This window comes from Plectrocnemia conspersa, unplaced genomic scaffold, assembly GCF_051122295.1.
Source record: "Plectrocnemia conspersa isolate PC_06_02 unplaced genomic scaffold, ASM5112229v1 ptg000012l, whole genome shotgun sequence".
Lineage (NCBI taxonomy): Eukaryota > Metazoa > Arthropoda > Insecta > Trichoptera > Polycentropodidae > Plectrocnemia > Plectrocnemia conspersa.
In genome coordinates, this window is record NW_028277176.1 from 26900363 (window position 1) to 26918771 (window position 18409).

The 18409-nt window shown below is 32.9% G+C and overlaps 1 protein-coding gene across 1 annotated transcript in view; it reads right to left on the minus strand.

The window, feature by feature from the left end:
* LOC148228711 (pyrethroid hydrolase Ces2a) overlaps positions 1–18409 on the minus strand; it is a 44290-nt gene that overhangs the window by 16658 nt on the left and 9223 nt on the right. The window contains exons 2-5 of the mRNA XM_088199174.1: positions 16949–17144; positions 16743–16864; positions 14952–15066; positions 14753–14884 (exon numbers count right to left, since the gene is read on the minus strand). The gene's annotated coding sequence lies outside the window, so the exon portion shown is untranslated. The remainder of the gene's footprint in view (positions 1–14752; positions 14885–14951; positions 15067–16742; positions 16865–16948; positions 17145–18409) is intronic.

Below are 18409 nucleotides of genomic sequence, written 5' to 3' on the forward strand. Positions count from 1 at the left end.
TTTTGATTAACAGTTTTAGAGGCTGAAGACAACATATCAATTATTCCAGATTTTTAGTAAAATGTACTCAAATTATCATTTTTTTCTCTATATTTTTATTTTTCTTTCGCTGAATTTGTAAATCCGTAAATTATAATCACCAACGTTTTATTTTATATTGTTATTGCTTAGCAAATTATAGCTAATAACAAATTGTAAATCTAAAAATGGTTATAAAACAGTATCATGTATAGTAAATATATCGTAAGTGGATTTTTTCATATATAGAGTGAATTTTAAGGGAAACTTTCGAATAAATGTATTATATTGTCACATTTTTAATGGTATACTTCCCAGAATTACTCTCGTACGTATAATCTTCTGATTAAATGTAAATTCAATGAAGCTTTATTATTACTTCTTAGGTCCTTCTGGCGCCTTCCAAAGTCCACGTCCGAGATTGAACATCCCCTCGGGGAAATCCTAGCGCGGGCGCAAGTAGTCCGGCCGAGTCAGGGCACATCCTTTATTATTTATGTATGCAAATGAAGTAGATCTGATGTTTCCACGAGCTAGCCGGAACCGGAGAGCTGAGCTGCGACGGTCTGCGGTCTTGTTCAAAGACACACCAGCTGAATCCCTACGGTGGAAATCGTTTTAACCGGCCCGCTGAATATACAATCAGATAACAAGGATTACTCTCTGCGACGACGGACGGGAAACGAAATTCCGATTTTCGAGCCAGACTGTCTTGCTCTATGTGTGTGCTTTATTGCGTCTAAGCGGGGATTTGCTGCTTGATTTTGCGACCTGAGGGCAAAGTGTTCGAAAAGTGGATTTTAGTTTTATTTATTTATTCAATTTCAGAGAAGTATAACCAGAGATGTTATATTTAAGATAAAACCAAAAGAATGATGATCATCATTATCCTTCCACTACAGTTTAATTTTGGTATGTAACCATGTCGCTTATTAGAGTTTTTTCTACCATCAGGTTATTGTAAGTTAACCGCTTTGCAGGATTCGATGCGTTATTATTATCCGGCCAGACAAGCCTTGTATATTGCTTTATTTGACGGCGTCTTGTTGTAAATATAGACATGGTTGTATCTGGAATTCTATAGACGTGTTTATATATACAATTAATAAAATAATAAGAAATACTTTTAAAATACCTATGCATAAATTTGCGAATTTATGCTATGTCAGTTTTATTACAAAACGTCTACTTTGTCATATCGCCCGCTTAGGCTTTTCGAGGTTTGTTTTTAAAATGTGCCGCTTTACGATTTATAAAACCGACACAATCTTGGTATATTAGGGTTGAGGTCATTCCCCGGTCGTTTCGCCAGCGGTTTTGCCCATTTTTCCAAGATGCTCATTTCTCGGGCCGATCCGTTTGTCCTGCCGAAAAGGAAAAGGCCGCCATTTGCGCCATCTGCTTTGCAAGTTTTTGGCCACTTTGAAAAAAAAGGCGTTCATAGCCGAACCGAGCCACCGCCGAGTTACAATGCCAGATGTCAACAATAAAGGGGACGAAAAGTTTCCGCCAAAGTATAATCATTTGCGACGCCATAAAACCGTCCCGGGCCCTTTACTGAGGTTTTTCCTCAAAATTAAATAATTTATGCCTATGCGTGTACACCGATCGGTCAAAATGTCAAGAATAAAATTATACAAACGGCACATATTTTATAAATAAATTAAATTATTAAAAGCGGGCTATTGATTTAGAAAAGGCATTTGCTTCCGCACCATCGTTGGTGCGTATGGTAATGTTGTGAAAATATTTTCGCTTACAGCAAATACGTGTTCTCAGGTGCGATCTAAAAATGTTGCGAAAAAAATAGCCCTGATGCAAATCTTAAGTGCGAAAGGTTCAGTTTTGAAGCGAAGCCTTTTCTGAATTAGCATATTTTTTGAGGCTTCAAAGCAGTTGCTTCCCAGCGTCTTTTCTGACGTGCATCCAATAAAATGTAGCAAAGCAACGGCGGAAGACGCCAAAATGCTAATGTGAGTGAATACTATATATTAAAATATTTATTAATTCAGAATATTTTAATATGAGTTTAAATTCAAATTAGGTCTCTATATTGTATACGTATCTTATTCCTGGAACTATATATTCAAAGTATAATTCAACTACAAATTTTAATTATTTTTATTCTGTAAATTATACAGCAGAATCTCGTACCCCCATACAATGCATTAATGACTTTTTCATATAACGCAACTATCGCACAACGCGCAATACAATAAAAATAAACATTTTTAAGGTCATGCTGGATAAAGTTGTAAAGAAAAAAGCCTAAAAAATGTATTTTTATTTTCTTAGAATTTTTTTAGAAAGAGAGCTTTTGAAACTGAAGATAGATATATAATGCAGGAACGTCACTTATGAGGGGGAGGGGATTTATGTATTTTCACTATACGAATTTATAGATTTTTAGTATTTTTAAATAATATTATTATGGCTCACCCTGTAGCGCATTCCCATAAAGCATGCATTAGGGCGCCATGTCGACGTCACATCTCGCGTCTCTTTCTAGCATTCACTCGTCTCTTTCTGGCATCGTCTTAGAGGCGCCTCGCTCCCGCTCGCGCTGACTATTACTATAGAACCAAACACCCTAACCTTTTTTTAATGATATTGTATTGATTTGTTCTCATTTCGGTATATATTGTAATCCAGCATCTATTTGTGGAACTGATTTAGGCGCCGGCGTGAAACGTCATCGTGACGTCACTGTGGCGCTCTAACGCGTGTATATTGGGAATTCGCCACCCTGTACTATGAATATTATTAAAATAAAAATATTTTTAAAATCTTTTGCCTCCCCCTTCCCTGGGAAAAAGCTAAAATGACTTCCCTGATTTCTAAACCAGATATTATCAAGTTAACCACCCTGAAAATAATTTTAAAAATATGTTATTTCAGTGAAATCATATCTAAATACCTTTTCAGATATCTGAGGCAGGTCATAGGTAGATATAGCTGAGAATATCAACAAAATTGTCTTTGATTATAACAATGCTGATTGGAAGGGTTTCGGGAGTATTGTCGAGTCGTAGTGGCTAGGCGACAAAACTGTGCCCTAACGGGCACTAAAACTATCGATGGTGCTATTAATTATTTAACAACCGTAATCGAATAAGCTAAAATATCATCAGTACCGACGCATAAAAATTTTCATAATTGTATTGAACTTAATCCATCGAGTATTGTATTAATAAAAATTAAAAATAAAATAAGAAAGCAGTGGCAAAAAACTAAATCTCCGCAATTAAAAACTATAATAAACAAACTGACTGATTCGCGATAAAATTCAGAGCAATAAAAATTTGACTTGAAAAGCTGAATCCAGCAGATAATTCATTATGGAAAGTAACTAAATCACTAAAGATACAGAAATTCCACGGTTAATAGCTGGAAGTATAGCTGATACGGTTAGCTGACGCTTTTTCTGTATCGTACGAACTTACTATTTTTTAAAACTCAAAACGAAGTAAATAGATCAATAATAAAAATAGAAGCATCCGCGGTAGATAAGAATTTAATTAATAAAATTAGCTCATGGGAAAGTTTTAATGTTATTAAATTTCACGCACCCATGCTATACCTCTCTGTCAGTGAGATACGCAAGAGAGAGATGGATGAGTATATTCCCTCTTCTCTCGCACGGATTCGCGTTGTACGTATGCAAGCGAGATGCATAAGTGCATGTGCCAGAGCAAGAGAGCTAAGGCGGGGGCCTCACGCTCCGACTCGCTCCGACGTACTCATCAGATGGTGTTTCTATCATGCGTCAAAGCATAGAATATTCCTGCGCTTCTCAATTTTTTTTTGACTTAACAAGTATAATTAATATTTAAAATATAAACTAACTTTAGTTTAAATAATATTTATAGCGATGGCCGAGATATATAATCGAATCTCGAATTTAAAGGTGTATTTCTTGCTATTTCATACCATTTCTTTTCATTTTTTGTTCAAAACTCACATTAAAAATGACTCAAAACTAATCAGACGACGTCAAAGTCGACGTTTGCGTTTGTCCGCTTTCGTGACACGCAATTTGAAAATTTCGCTCTCAAATATAATATTCTCTTTCTCTAGCGAGCGATCGCGTTAGTTAAAAAATAACACGTTTTTGCCGGAAAGCTCATCATCTTCAAAGCTATTTTCGCTGATTGGTGTACTTCCACACGTCACAGAGCAGAGCACAGAGCTTGAGCGCTTTTCAAAGCACCCCCCCGATCCGGATGACTGACCCGATTAAATCGGGAGCGGGGAGCGTCGCTCATTTTCCTATGATCGCTAAAACAAGGGTCGACCCGCGTGTTGACTCGATTACACAGCCCTTACCGCCAGAAGCTTCAAACTGGCGGGCCTCGGGATGGAAACTTAATAAAGCGGAAAAATAAATCCGTTGCTATTTTTTACGTGAAACTTCAACAATAAAATCGGAGTCGCTCTCGCCTTTAGTAGCTATTTTTTACATTCAGTTCATTATGCGCAGATAATATGCAAATAAACCGTTATATCAATTAACATTCTGCAGGTGCGTAAAGTGCGAATGTATGATATTTTATAGCATATACTACAAAATTGTTGTATTACGAAATATATATTTATAAATACTTCATTATCTTAAATCGAATAAAAACAACTCGGTTTGTTAAGAAAGTCCTTTGTTATTGCCCAAGCAAGATAAAAAATAATCCTTTTACAAAGAAATACACAGAAAAAATAAATACCCGGAACTGGCCAGATAATAAATCTTGAATTAGATCCAATTTCGAGGCGCTTTCCAGTACTTATCTTTCGAAATTAATTTTGTCGGCTTTTAGAGATTTCAAATCTGCGTGCACCCAAGAATTGGTCATGTGCAAAAAACGAGTCGGAAGAAGTAATTCGTAAACTTAAATGTTTACATATTATGTTATATAAGGTTTGAACTATTATTGTGAAACTTTGCTAATCCTGTTGCGGTTATTACCTTTAGTGAATTGCTGGTGAAAAACTATCGCAGAATACATATTGCTATATTAGAGAGGATTTTCAAACTTTTAAGTAGTGGGAAAGGCTGAAGCCACTTTAGATAATATTTAAGTTTGGAAGTAACTGAATTGGATTTAAGCTCCGGACAAAGAAAGACATCGCTTTAATTAGTATTGATCCGTGTTCGATTTTTATTTGCTTTTTTTAGATCAAACTTATTAAATATAAGTTTCGTACCTTGAATCTAAATAGTATCTAGGCAAGATAAGCAGGAATATATGTCACATTAATAGTAAAGTTACAATACATTATTATACGCGATTATAAGCTCGTATCTGATGCAATATTTTACACCCAATTTATGTTTATAGATAGATATGTAAATTAATGATTTCAAACAGTGTATCAGTACATATTAAATTATCCTATACGTAATAATTAAAATTTTTGATTACACATTATAACACTAAATTTCCATATTTACAATTGTGTGTCGCATTTAATTATATATTGTAGAAGCACGATTGTAGTGAAAAGTTAATATATTATATATGTAAAAATACTATTTTGTTGTTTAAATATTTGTCTAGTCAAGTATTGTATAATGAACTGTCTTAATAAACAATTCTTTGCTTATCAGTAATCAGTAAAGAATTTAATAATCATCTAACAATTCTCACAGTACATATATTTTTGTTGTCCTGCTTTTTGCGCCTGAATTCCTATTTTTTTAATATAATAATAATTTTTAAAATTTAGAAAATTAGCCAGAACCGAATCGAATACCCGGTTAATTAAAGAAAAAATATTCGAGAACCGGGTAATGAATTTAGTTGGGTATTTGGATGCCTTACTCCAGAATGAGCGTAATTTATAATTAGGAAATGAGACTTATTTATTAATGGAGATTTTGAATAATATTTACATATTAACACTTTACCTACCGCTCACGCCAATTGGCGTCCTGAGTGTGCCGAAAGTTAAACACCGCAGACGCCAATTGGCGTCCTGTGTATGTTTTCGTTTCAATGTCAAATTAAAAATATATGTTTAGTGTTTTATTTGCTTTTTTTTTAAGAGATGACTAAATAAATGTATGAATATTCATTTTATTTTAATTTTTTTTTTAATTATATTTCGACAAATGCGAAGGTTTTATAAATATATTTTATAGTTCTTTCATCAGGCAGTTTCACTACCAGACAAACTTATTTATCTTTTGATGTGGTCCGAATATTTTTAAAATTTTTTCTAGACATGTTATAAATGTAACAATGCATCAATTCAAGCCATTATTCAGTGGTTCTCAACATGTGGTTCGCCGTAAATAGAAATTAATTATTACATTTCCTTAATATTAGATTTTAAAATTGATTGATGATTTTAAAATTATAAAAGCAAGTAATCTAGGAATTTAAATAAAAATAATTTAAATTGAGTTAACCAGTGGTTCTCAAAATTTTTCAAATTTCTAAAAACTTTTATCCAGTACACTTTTTTTCGGACGGTGTAAAAAAAGAAAAAATATGATATTTTATACACAAACATATAAATATGTATATTCAAAAATAATTTATTGGGTAAATGGGTTTATTTAGAAATAAAGTCAAATTACATAAAATTAAAAAATACGATGTATAGCTCTAGACACGTAACTTGTCCTATTGCAATAGTGTGAGTAAATATGTATACTAATCTGCACTGATTGGACCCTGTAAAATAATTTTTGACGTAAAGACTTTTTAGTGGACGGCGATAACATAGGGATGGTTTAGGATCAAGCGGTAGCGGCGAAATACTTTCCCTATCGCTCGCTCGCGTGTTAAGTGACTAGAGGGAGTGAGAGATAAGGCATTCGGACCGTATCCCCTTATCGCTCACACACTCTCGTCACTTAACACGCGAACGAGCGAAAGGGAATGTATCTCACCATACGCGCCTGTTGGTGTTAGGTAGAATGGGTGTGAGTCAATAGGCAATTGGCACAGAGCAAAGCTGTCGTCTATTGAGTACACGGTGTTTATCAAGTATTGAGATGTCGGAATACAGCAAATTAGGGCAAGGAAGAGCATTATCGGGACAAACTAAAGAAATGACTTTAAACGTATATACATATATTAAAAAGATGGACGATACTAGCAAATCGGTAATTATTGATAAAATGACAATAGATTCAGTAAAAAAAACTAGTGGAAGAAAAAATAAATATAACTGCCAACGAATGGAGTAATGTCTGCCGAAATGCAACTCAAGGTTGTCATTCACGTATTTAATACATTTTAAAATCTTCATAATTTCTAAAGTATTTAATATAATTTAATAAAATTTTAAATTCTAAATTCCCCATTTACATACCAAGTTTACAAATTCTAAAGATCCATGGAAGAACCATTGATACTAGCTTAGTAAAACTATCACAATGCGACAAGTAAGACAAAAAAAATCCCTTCCGCCAGCCCCATGTCAATCAACCATCCCTATCCAGGTATAAAAAATGCTTTGAACATAATTGCAACAAAAAAACAGTCCATTGAAAATCTGACATAAATACAATCTGTTTCATTTAATATTTAAAAATAAATGCTACAAAAAAATAATATTAGAAAATAAATTAATAACAAAATGTAAAACATTCATCAAACACCCTGTGACTCACACACACGCAATCGGACAAGTTCTGAGTCTAGAGCTCTACATATATAAAAAGTACAAGACACTAAAAATTTATCATATCATTAACCATTAGATAGTATTGGATTACTGAGAATCTCAAGATTGTCAGATTAGTAAGATTCTATTGTATTTTTTTCTATCCTGTTATAAGGAAATTCCAACATATTTTGAGTGAGTAAATATTATCTCCCGTCAGATAATACTGGCTTACTGGAAATACCGAATCTCAGTGACACATTATTTTAGAAAGTTATTATTTTTGAATTATTAGCACGATACACATAAAAACTTATGGATAAGAATTAAGTTTTAGTTATACTATCGTGTGAAGTGCATCTGGTTTTCGTGTGCTCGAGTGAATATTCGAAAAATATTACGAACTGTTTATAAAACATAGTTTTTTAGTTAGATACGAGTGTAGAATCTACGTGAAAATAATTACAGTTTATGTTATTTCATATAGTGTTAAATATATATAGATATTCCAAGTGACAATGAAAATTATAGTGATAGTGATTCAGACTCTTCTGTTCATGAAAGAAATCGTCCACATGCTATGATGCTCATGAGCAATGAGGAAGATGAACAAGAAAAATATTTAGAAGACACTTTACAAGACACAAAACTTTATTGAAGATGACTTGTTTCCCGTTATTGCAGAAGAAACGAATAGACACCATAATCAACACATCAACAGATACAAACTGCAAATAAAATCTAAAAAATGGGTGGATTTAACGGTACCAGAATTAAAAAATTGGTTTGAGTTGATATTGCTAATGCGCCTGGTAAAAAAAGGCTCATTACACCTGTATTAGACAATAAATCCACTAATAGGAACCTTGATATTTACAAAAACCATGAGTAGAAATAGGTTTTATCAAATATTACGTTACCTGCGTTTTTCAAATAATGAAAATGTTCCTGATAATGTAGGATTACTGTTCAAAGTACAAAAAATAATTGATTTTTTCTCCGAAAGATTAAAAAATATGTACAAACCAAGCCAAAACATATCTCTGGATGAGGGTATGATCCCATGGTGTGGAAGATTAAATTTTCACGTATACAACCCCAGTAAGCTCACAAAGTACGGTATAGTGATAAGAATGGTATGTGAATTAGTGTCAGGATACATATCGAAATTAAAAATATATTCAGGACCTGGAATTTCGTTACAAGATTCAATATCACATCTAACATCAGACAATAAATACAAATGGCATCATCTTTATATGGACGATTTTTATAACAGTGTTGAAATAGCAAAAAAAATATATATGAAAAAAAAATAGAATCTGTGGTACCATAAGGAAGAATCGGGTTTTACCAGAATATTTGAAAAATGCAAAATTACCAATATTTGAAACCAAATATAAACGATATGGGGTAATATTGTTGCAATTGCGGAAAACAGTAAAAAATCGAGACACTTTAAACTTTCATTATATAACTAGTTATTGTGAAAAGTGATTTACACGTGAAAGACAATGTAAATTATCTGTGTATGTGCCTGGAAAATTTCACGTTACGATGGAGTGAATTACAACGGTTAGTGAATAGTTTATTGCAAATGAATTATATATCAGTAAACTCGTATTAGTAAAAATGTCACAATACAAAAGAAAAGTTTGCTTGAAAAAAGTTTTTACAAATTTAAAAAAGTTTGAGAACCGCTGGTTAACTCAATTTAAATTGTTTTTATTAAAATTTCTAGGTTATTCGTTTTTATAATTTTAAAATCAAGATAATCATTTTAAAAATCTAATAATGAGGAAAAGTAATAAATATTTTTTATTTCCGGCGAACCACATGTTGAGAACCATCTAATAATAACTTGAATTGATGCATTGATACATTTATAACATGTCTAGAAAAATTCAACGAAATATTCGGACCGTATCAAAAGATACATAAATTTAAATAAAAAAGGTAAAATTCGCGAAGTTTTGCGAAAAAGTGCCGGTATTTAGCGTAAGTCTGGTAGTGAAACTGCCGGTCGGTAAAGTGTTAAAAAAATATTATTTACTTAATTTATTTTATATCATTAAATCAAAATAATATTGAAAAATATCGAAATACTGACATTAGATGAAAGCATATAATATATCTATATGTACAGACATCTCGTTCATTAGTTGGATCTCTGTCGTTAAAGGTGAATACGTAATTATGTTTGTTACTGCATTGATTGGTCGAAACACTGCGAGAATATCAAATACTGTATTTCAGGTAATTATTGAATAGTATTGAATAATTATGATTTTAATTGAAAACATGCATTGTTTAATTATATACAATAGTAGGTGTGTTGACATTGTACAAAGCAATCGTAGAAAGGTGCGACATTATTCAAAGAGGAGCGAGGCGAGGAAATGCCACTATCGGCGACGGAAAACTCACCCCGGGGAACGAGTGTAAAAGTACACTCCTCAATTTCCTGGCTTTTCAAACGTAAAACAAGTAAAGTTGTTCACAGTCTTCGCCGTCGCGCCAGACACTTGCGAACTAAATCCATATTTTCATTTTCATATCCCGCTGCGGTTCCGGCAAACCAGCTCGCGCAGGGAAAAACACTTTTCTGTACCCACCAACCCACTGAGATGGTTACGTGTTATATATTAACTATGTTTGTGTGGCGAGGCTGTGTTGCAGAGGAAAACTTTAGATTTTTCCCCAGGCGTGCCCCGGCAGTCTATTATCACTTACGTCATGCCGTGGCTGTGGCAAAAAAACTATGACGTCTTAAAATATCCTTATATAATAAAACTTACTAGTGAATATACTCAACGCTAACGTCACATACAACTTGATATTTTAGAATATGTATTTTACATAAATTAAATTTAAATTCAATAATTCTGACACATCGAAAAAATATTTTATATTTTTTTTTAATAATAATAACAAAAATATAATTATAATTCTTGTTTTCATACTTATCAAAGTTAAAGACTAATGATTGTGTTTTCATTTCAATTAAAAAAATAGATTTTAACAAACTAAGAATAGAATTAAAAAAATATGTCTGGAATCTGATTTTAAAAAATATTTGTAAGAATATTGTGGATAAGCAAAAGCCTGGTTCATGTCTAATATGCATACTTTAATATGGGTCTGAGAACGACAGAAGATTCGAACTCGCCTTATTTTTGCTTAAATAACTAAAGAAGAGACTCAGATAAGAAACCTTTCCGAAGGTGTTCGTGCCAGATGCTTGAAAATATGCATACTTTCTCGAAAGATTGAAAATATTTGAATAACTAACATTTTTTTGCGATTTTCTATTACCGGCCGGCGGTTTTATCTTTGCTTTGGTGATCTAAGAACCCGCTCCGATAAGAATAAATTACGCATGGGAATCTTATTTTTCTTTTTAGGTATTCCAAAAAGTTTTTTTATATGTTTTTGTTAAGTAGCAACAGCTGTTATTGACAATTGTCTCGCGATTATTATTGCCAGTCGAAAGGGCCTTAAATTATTTGTTAAAACAATTAGAAAATATCAATTGTGAGCTAAGCTCGAAAGTTCAACGTGCAATTGAAGAGAAATTATATAATCTAAGAATCTAGACATTGATGTCATTGATTAAATATTTGCAAAATCCAGAGTTTTTAACCAGGCAAAAAAAAATGACTTTTTTAGTCATTCTTCAAAAGCAGAAATATGTAGAATGTGTAAAGAAATTATTTGCAGATTATTTAATGGCTCGACGAATTTCAAGGATACTTACGACTCCATTAAATCATAAGAATCCATTAATGAAATTTGAAAATTCATCATTGGCGCGACAATTAGAAAAAGAAATTTCTTTCAGCCCTACAGATTGTAGTGTAATCCTGCATTACACTCTCTGAAAGTTGCCCAAGGTTGGCCAAGTACGGAGAATATAGCGGGTTACCTCGTTCGAGTTCGGTTCTGCCCGCTCTAAGCTAGAGTTATCGCGATTTTACTTAGAGGACTTAAAACCCTCTTCGAAACCTTCATAACTATACTATTCATCACCGACATTTCAATTTAAAACAATATTATTTTACATTTATTCTTAATGCCTGCACTACACTCTGGAAGTTGGCCAAAATTGTCCAAGGACAGAGAATATAGTGGGTTAAATTGGTCGAGTTCGGTTCTGCCCGCTCTAAAATCTCTCGGAAATTGTCTGAGGTTACCGAGAACGGGAGGTAAAGTGGGGGTAATTCAGTCGACTTGTCCAGCTTCGAGCGCTTCCGAACATTGTCGGCAAAAGGACCGAAGTCAAAGCTGCTCTTTCGAGCGCGAGCAGTGAGATACTTTCCCTTTCACTCTCTCGCGTGTTAAGTGACGAGAGTAAGAGAGATAATGATATGTTGTTTCGCAAACTGAGATAGAACGAGTAACTCGGTTCAATTTCAGTATGCGCGTAAGCGTCCTATGGTTAACACGTATGTCGAGTGCTGCATCGTAGTCACGTGGTCAAGTTATTATAATACCACATGTTTACCGGGGACTTCAACAGACTCTTACTGATATCTTTGAATATTTTAGGGCACCAAAATGAAGAATTATATTTTTGATAGTATATTCTTCTAACAGATATCGTTATTATATATTATATATTATTTTTTCATATAAAATTAAATAATTAGTGATATTTGATTTTGTTAAGAAAATCGTTTTGAATATTCTTATTTATTTTCCTAGATCGGTTTATATAAATGTCACACATAACGAATTCTTATTTAGAATCGATGGCGACAAATTCTAGGATAGTCACAGATGTGGTGTTCGTATTCTGAAGTATATTTTTTATGCCTTATGGCATTTTGCAAAAGCCGACAAAAATTTTGCGTAAATTGAATATTTACGACCGAAAAGTTTTCACTGATATTGTATTGGTGAGTGCCCACACAATAGTGAATTTTAATATTATGACAATTTAAAAATTCGATTATTTGGCACATTTTTAGATTGCGCGCAAATATGCCGGCTGTACGTGACAGAAGCCGCCAGCTGGACGTCATTCACGGCTGCCGTCCGGAAGGCATATGAAATTTGCGAGTGTGGTAGCTTACTCGAAGTCGTAGGTCTCGGCCGACTTCAGTTGCAACTTCGGTTCGGACAACTTTCAGAGAGTGTAGTGCAGGCATAAGAAAAACAACATCTTAAAGCTTTGTTGTCGATCAAAGCAACATAAACACAAAACAAAACGATTTTTTCCCTGCGGAAAAAACAAAGAATGAGGATGTTTGATTCTACTTTAGATAGCATGTGTTTTTAAAACGTTATTTTAAGAGTTATATGTAATAATGTATTTGCAATATTAATAATACTTTACTACAAACTTTTTTTTATTCATCAAAATTTCAAAGAGAAATTAAAATCATCAAGAAATCAGAATGTCTTGTTACAACAAAGTAAACACAATCAATAACTACAAAGTAAGAAGTAAGACATCAGAGTGAAATTAAAGTTTGTAAGCCAATGACCAGTTATTTTATTAATTATAAACTATTTCACAGCATACAAGCAAAATATCATTAAGCACGATTGAGCTATATTTTATTTTTAATTTGTCTTTACGATAATCATCCGTGTAAAATATAAGAAAACTACACCTGTGATGTTCGATCGGAATTATTATTATATTGTTATTTAGATCCCCTAGACACGATAGAAATTAAAAATGATTCAAACACAGATCTTTCAGGTATTAATACCAAACTTTTATCATTGATCTATAGTGCTGATTAAATATGAAATCAACGCAAATATTAAATGCAAAATATGACATTTTTATTCAGTTCACTTCAGCTAGTGGGCTCTATATTCCTTACGTTCAAATTAACAAGCTTTAATTTTATTTTTTTCACTAGATTATGCAACGGCTTTGCACGTACACAGTATTCGGCCCAGGGGAATAATTTATCCAGTGAGCCCCTTAAGCCCGTAAACGGACCGTAAATTATGGGTGCATTATTATTTTCATGCTAATCTCTAGAATGTGCTGAAATCTTCGATGCGATAATTCCGCCATAAATGCACAATATATCCAGTTAGTATTCGTGTAAAACACAATATACCTATTTATATATAAACTATCATATGGGTGTGATAATGTGGAAAAAGTAGGTGTAAAAAACCTAACGAAACCGAAGAGGATTCGATGCGGGCACGATTCGATGTTCCATTGTGTTTTCTATGAGGCGTTTATTGATAAAATGTTTACATGTATGTATGTATATGTATAGATACACATTTGAGATATGAAATATAGTATATCTATTTTTGCTCTCTCAGATAAGGTTCGTTGAGACGTTGTGAAATCGTTTTTACGAATTTGCTTTTGTTATAATATATATAGTACATATATCTATATATTTTGGAGAGTCGTTTTGTGTATTCGTATAGTTGCTTTTATGGGAAAAAGATATTATTTATTCTATTCATAAGGCATACGCTTACTATATATAAATTTGATACTATTATATGTAAGCAAGCCCCTTCGAAAGTAGTCCCTGTAATCATATGCCATAAATAATTTAGCTTTTACTAATTTCAAACCTGTATTGCTTTAAATCGCACTTTCATGATTGATCTAAATATAATTATAAAAAAACAAGTCCCGATAAATCTTTTGGAAACACCGATTTGCACGACAGAAGTGATGTTTTTTTATGAGTCAATTGTGAGATAATAAAACTACTATTACATAGAGGTGAAATACTAAACATTGTTTCAACCCATCTTTTCGAAATAAAAGCAATAAGTAATTTACGATCTTGGCGTGCTTTTTTTGTTCGTTTATAAGAAACAGAAATGTACATATATTTAATACTAGAAATAGAGTCAAAAGTTAGGCATAAAAAAACGAGTACGGCCAGGGGAATGATATACGGATGTGTGAATTTGTATAATATTATTTCTAAGATAATCCACAAAAATAAAAATGTAGCGGGGTTCCTTGATGGAATAAAGAACTACCTTCGAGATCTAAGAAATAAATTATATTTTTGAACTCTTTTTTATATTCTATCTTATATTTATATTACGTTTTAATTTGATTAGTGTATAAACACTAAGCTATATTTGCTTAATAAGTTTTTAAAATAAAAAAAATCACCTTTAGCTAGAGCAGGGGTCTTGAAACTACGGCCTGCGGGGCAAGATCGGCACGTGAGCACTATAAATCCGGCCCGGCATGATTACTTGTATTTTTTTATTAAAATAAAATAATAATCCAATGTTTTCTTTACTAGAAAAAAATACATCGACATACTAAACCCATACTAATAGAATATAATTAAACATTGTAAAAATACCTAATGAGATTTATGTAGCTGTGTTCTCCCGCTGACAATTGTTTGCAGTTGTGAATCAACTTTACTAGTGCCGATTATCAAAAGAGACTAAAGATGCTTATCTGTTAACTTGGACCTGTAAAAAAGTTTTTTCATACAAATAAGTATTTCTGAATGAAAAAAAACACAAACAAATTTATGCAATTGAGCAAACATTTCCAGCAATAAGGATTTTTGATATTTCTCTTTAAAAATATTGCTACACTGCAAATCAATCAATTCCATTTAAAGTTTTGAAGTGAGGGTTTCTATGTCAGTATTAAAAAGATTCTTAAAAATCTGTTTGTCATTTGCAAAATTGATTTTTAACTCACTCAAAGCTTCAATTGCAAAATCAACAGGAACAGTCTCAGTTTTCTGACTAAATATTTTGTATGGTATGGAAATGCGCGAAACATTTTTTATTTAGTTGAGATTAAAATAACATAAGTTCCTATCAAAATAACTTAGTATGAGTGTGCAAATCATGCTGAAGATGATCTCCTTGCTATCGTAAGTTAAGATCATTCGTATGTTTAGTTAGATCTGCATTAAATGATAATTACCATAATCAATCATTATTTTGTAAGGTGCTTATGCGCTCTCCACACTCGACGCTTAGGCCAATGCGACAATTTCGGGGTGGAAACAGATTAATATTATGCTATCATTCTGAAAAGAACGTTATCAACGATGTATGTATTTATATAATATAAAGTACGTCAAAATTAATTACAACGGCAGATAAATTTATTGTTTATTACAAAACTATAATGATTGCTAAATTTATCAGTATTAAAATATTTGTAGAATAACGGAAAAAAATGTTGATAGCTTGTATTACACCGCAGATGAAACGAATGTAATTTTTATAAAGTTGTATTTAAGAAAGATTCAAATTTAGTCACAATATAATATATCAATTTTAGAGTTCATAGTCAAAATTAAATTTTGTCATGACCAAAGTAAGAACATTTCAGAAACATTTTTGTTTACCTTTTGTCTGTGAACGTCAGACAAATTTTATATATGAATTTGCTTATCGTAAAAACACGTGAAACGGCTCACCCGTCCCAATATATTGTTGAAAGCAAAAATGCTTTTCTTTTTTGTCAATAGATTAACAAAGACTTTATGAAGTGGCGACCACTGGCAAATCTCGCAGATTATAATCTTGAAGGCATTATAAAATTTTGAATGATTTTTTACCTTAATTTAAGAATTATTTGCAAATATTAAGAGTAAATATTTTTTTTTACTTATTAAATAATAATAAATGTTAATTATATAATCAAATTGGATTGGAATAGTTAAAAAAAAACCTGATCACATATTGTGCTAGCGGTGCTAACCATTAACCGATAGATATCGAGCGAGCAAGAAACTAACGGTCATTAATAACTGACAGTTAATAATAACAACAGACTAAAATGCCATTTTTTTATGTACGACCGTCCCCCAAGTATGCCGTGTGTATTTTTGCAAATAAAATGGTACCTCGGTTTTCGTTGACTTCGGATATCGTAAATTTTTTCCGAGAAAAAATTGTCTCGGTTTTCGTCGGTTGCCTCAGATTTCGTCGGCGTACGCGACCCACACGTAGTGTTGCGTTGTTTATTGTTGTGTGAGCATATACCCCTATCTACAAATAATTGCCTCGATTTTCGTCGGTTTCGGATTTCAATGATTGTTTTCGGACGGATTATCGACGTAAACCGAGGTACCGAGGTAAATGTTTGAGAATGCCGAAACGAAATGTGTCATAAAACTTACATTGGGAAATTTCGGTCTGTTAAATGGCGATTTCTTGTTCCTTTTCGATACGTCACTCTCACTACCCACTTAATCTCTAAATAAGTTTTGCGAAATAGAAGAATAGCCGGAGAATTTTGCATCTGGAAAATTGTGTGAGATATATCATATAATATATTTCGTATGAGGAAATCAAATATTATATTGAAATTAAAATAACTGGTTACCTGTCAAAAATTCAGTTATTTTAAAAACGTGCGGGTACTCGGTTCCGGTTCTACGTAGGATACAAAGTTGGTTGAAAGAACATTAAGTATGATGTCGCGAACGATTCAGAATTTCTCCAATGCGTCATAACAGGCGAATCGTGGATGTATGGTTATGTCATACAAACAAAGGTCTAGTCGTATTAATGGTAGCACCCTAAAAACAAAAAAAAAGCACGGTAAGTTCGATTCAATGGCAAGGTTCTTCTGACTGTCTTCTTTGATTATAAGATTATATTTACCATTAGAGCATATAAAATACTAATTATTTATATTTCATTTTTGGATTTTGTATCACGATAACGCATTGGATCGCACTTTATTACTAATTCGTGATTTTTGCCCAAATACAGCACCATTCTGCAACTTTTTCTGTTTCGATAAATAAAAGGACATTGAAAGAACAACGTTTTGTGACTGTAAAATAGATAAAGGCGACAATTCTGTGATTTATACCAAATAATGCATTCCACAAATGTTTTGCGAATTGAAAGTGAATTATCTCTGTTGGGGATTACTTTTAATAGGTCAATATATTGAAAAATGTCGCTAATTTTTTATCATAAATTATATATTTGCAAAATAAATTCGGTCCACTTTGATCTATATATACGTTCGATTCGTGACAAAGACGGGCACTCACACATAGCGATTGAGGTTGTTAGTTTAATACGCAACAGTTCAGCGCTTCTCAAACGGTCGATTATATTAAAATGATTAACCTACGGTGCTGCCGACGTGGATTTCATTATGCCAACGCGTTAATATCGGTCCATTAGGGGCGGGCGATTCGCGGAGCATTAGGGACGAAAATATTCAAAATCGAGCGGCGATAAGCCAGGGCCGGAGCTAGCTGCATAATGTGGATCTGTATTAGCCTGAACGTAATTTGCTGGATTGCGCTTCGCTAGACCGCAGAATCAGGCACGTAGATATAATGCCCGGGTCCAGGTCTAATAATGCCGTATTAAAGCAGGCCGGTATTAGTTCAATTTCGATGCAGAAGTAGATACGCCTGTCTGGAATTATGTGGATGGTTCAAATGTAGACGTCTAGCCGAACGATTTGGACTATCGCAAGCACGTCTCTATGCCGATGACCGTTGAGTTGCGGTTTTATAGAATTGGGTTCATTGGTGAATAGGTAATATTGAGTCAGCCTAACACTTATAATAGGTGTACCGGAAAAGAATGTCGTTTTTTTTGTTATAACTTTTAAGTGGTCAGTTGTGCTTCATCAGTTGAACTTTTACAACGTTTTCTGTGTTGTTTCTCTGACTACGTATACCTGGAGTGTATTAGGACTTTTAAACAAAAAAAATTACAACCCTATATACAATGGAGAGCTTTGTAACGAATGAGAAATTTATTCGAAATTTTATGCTTTATCATTTCATGAAGAAAAAAAGTGCAACACGTGTTA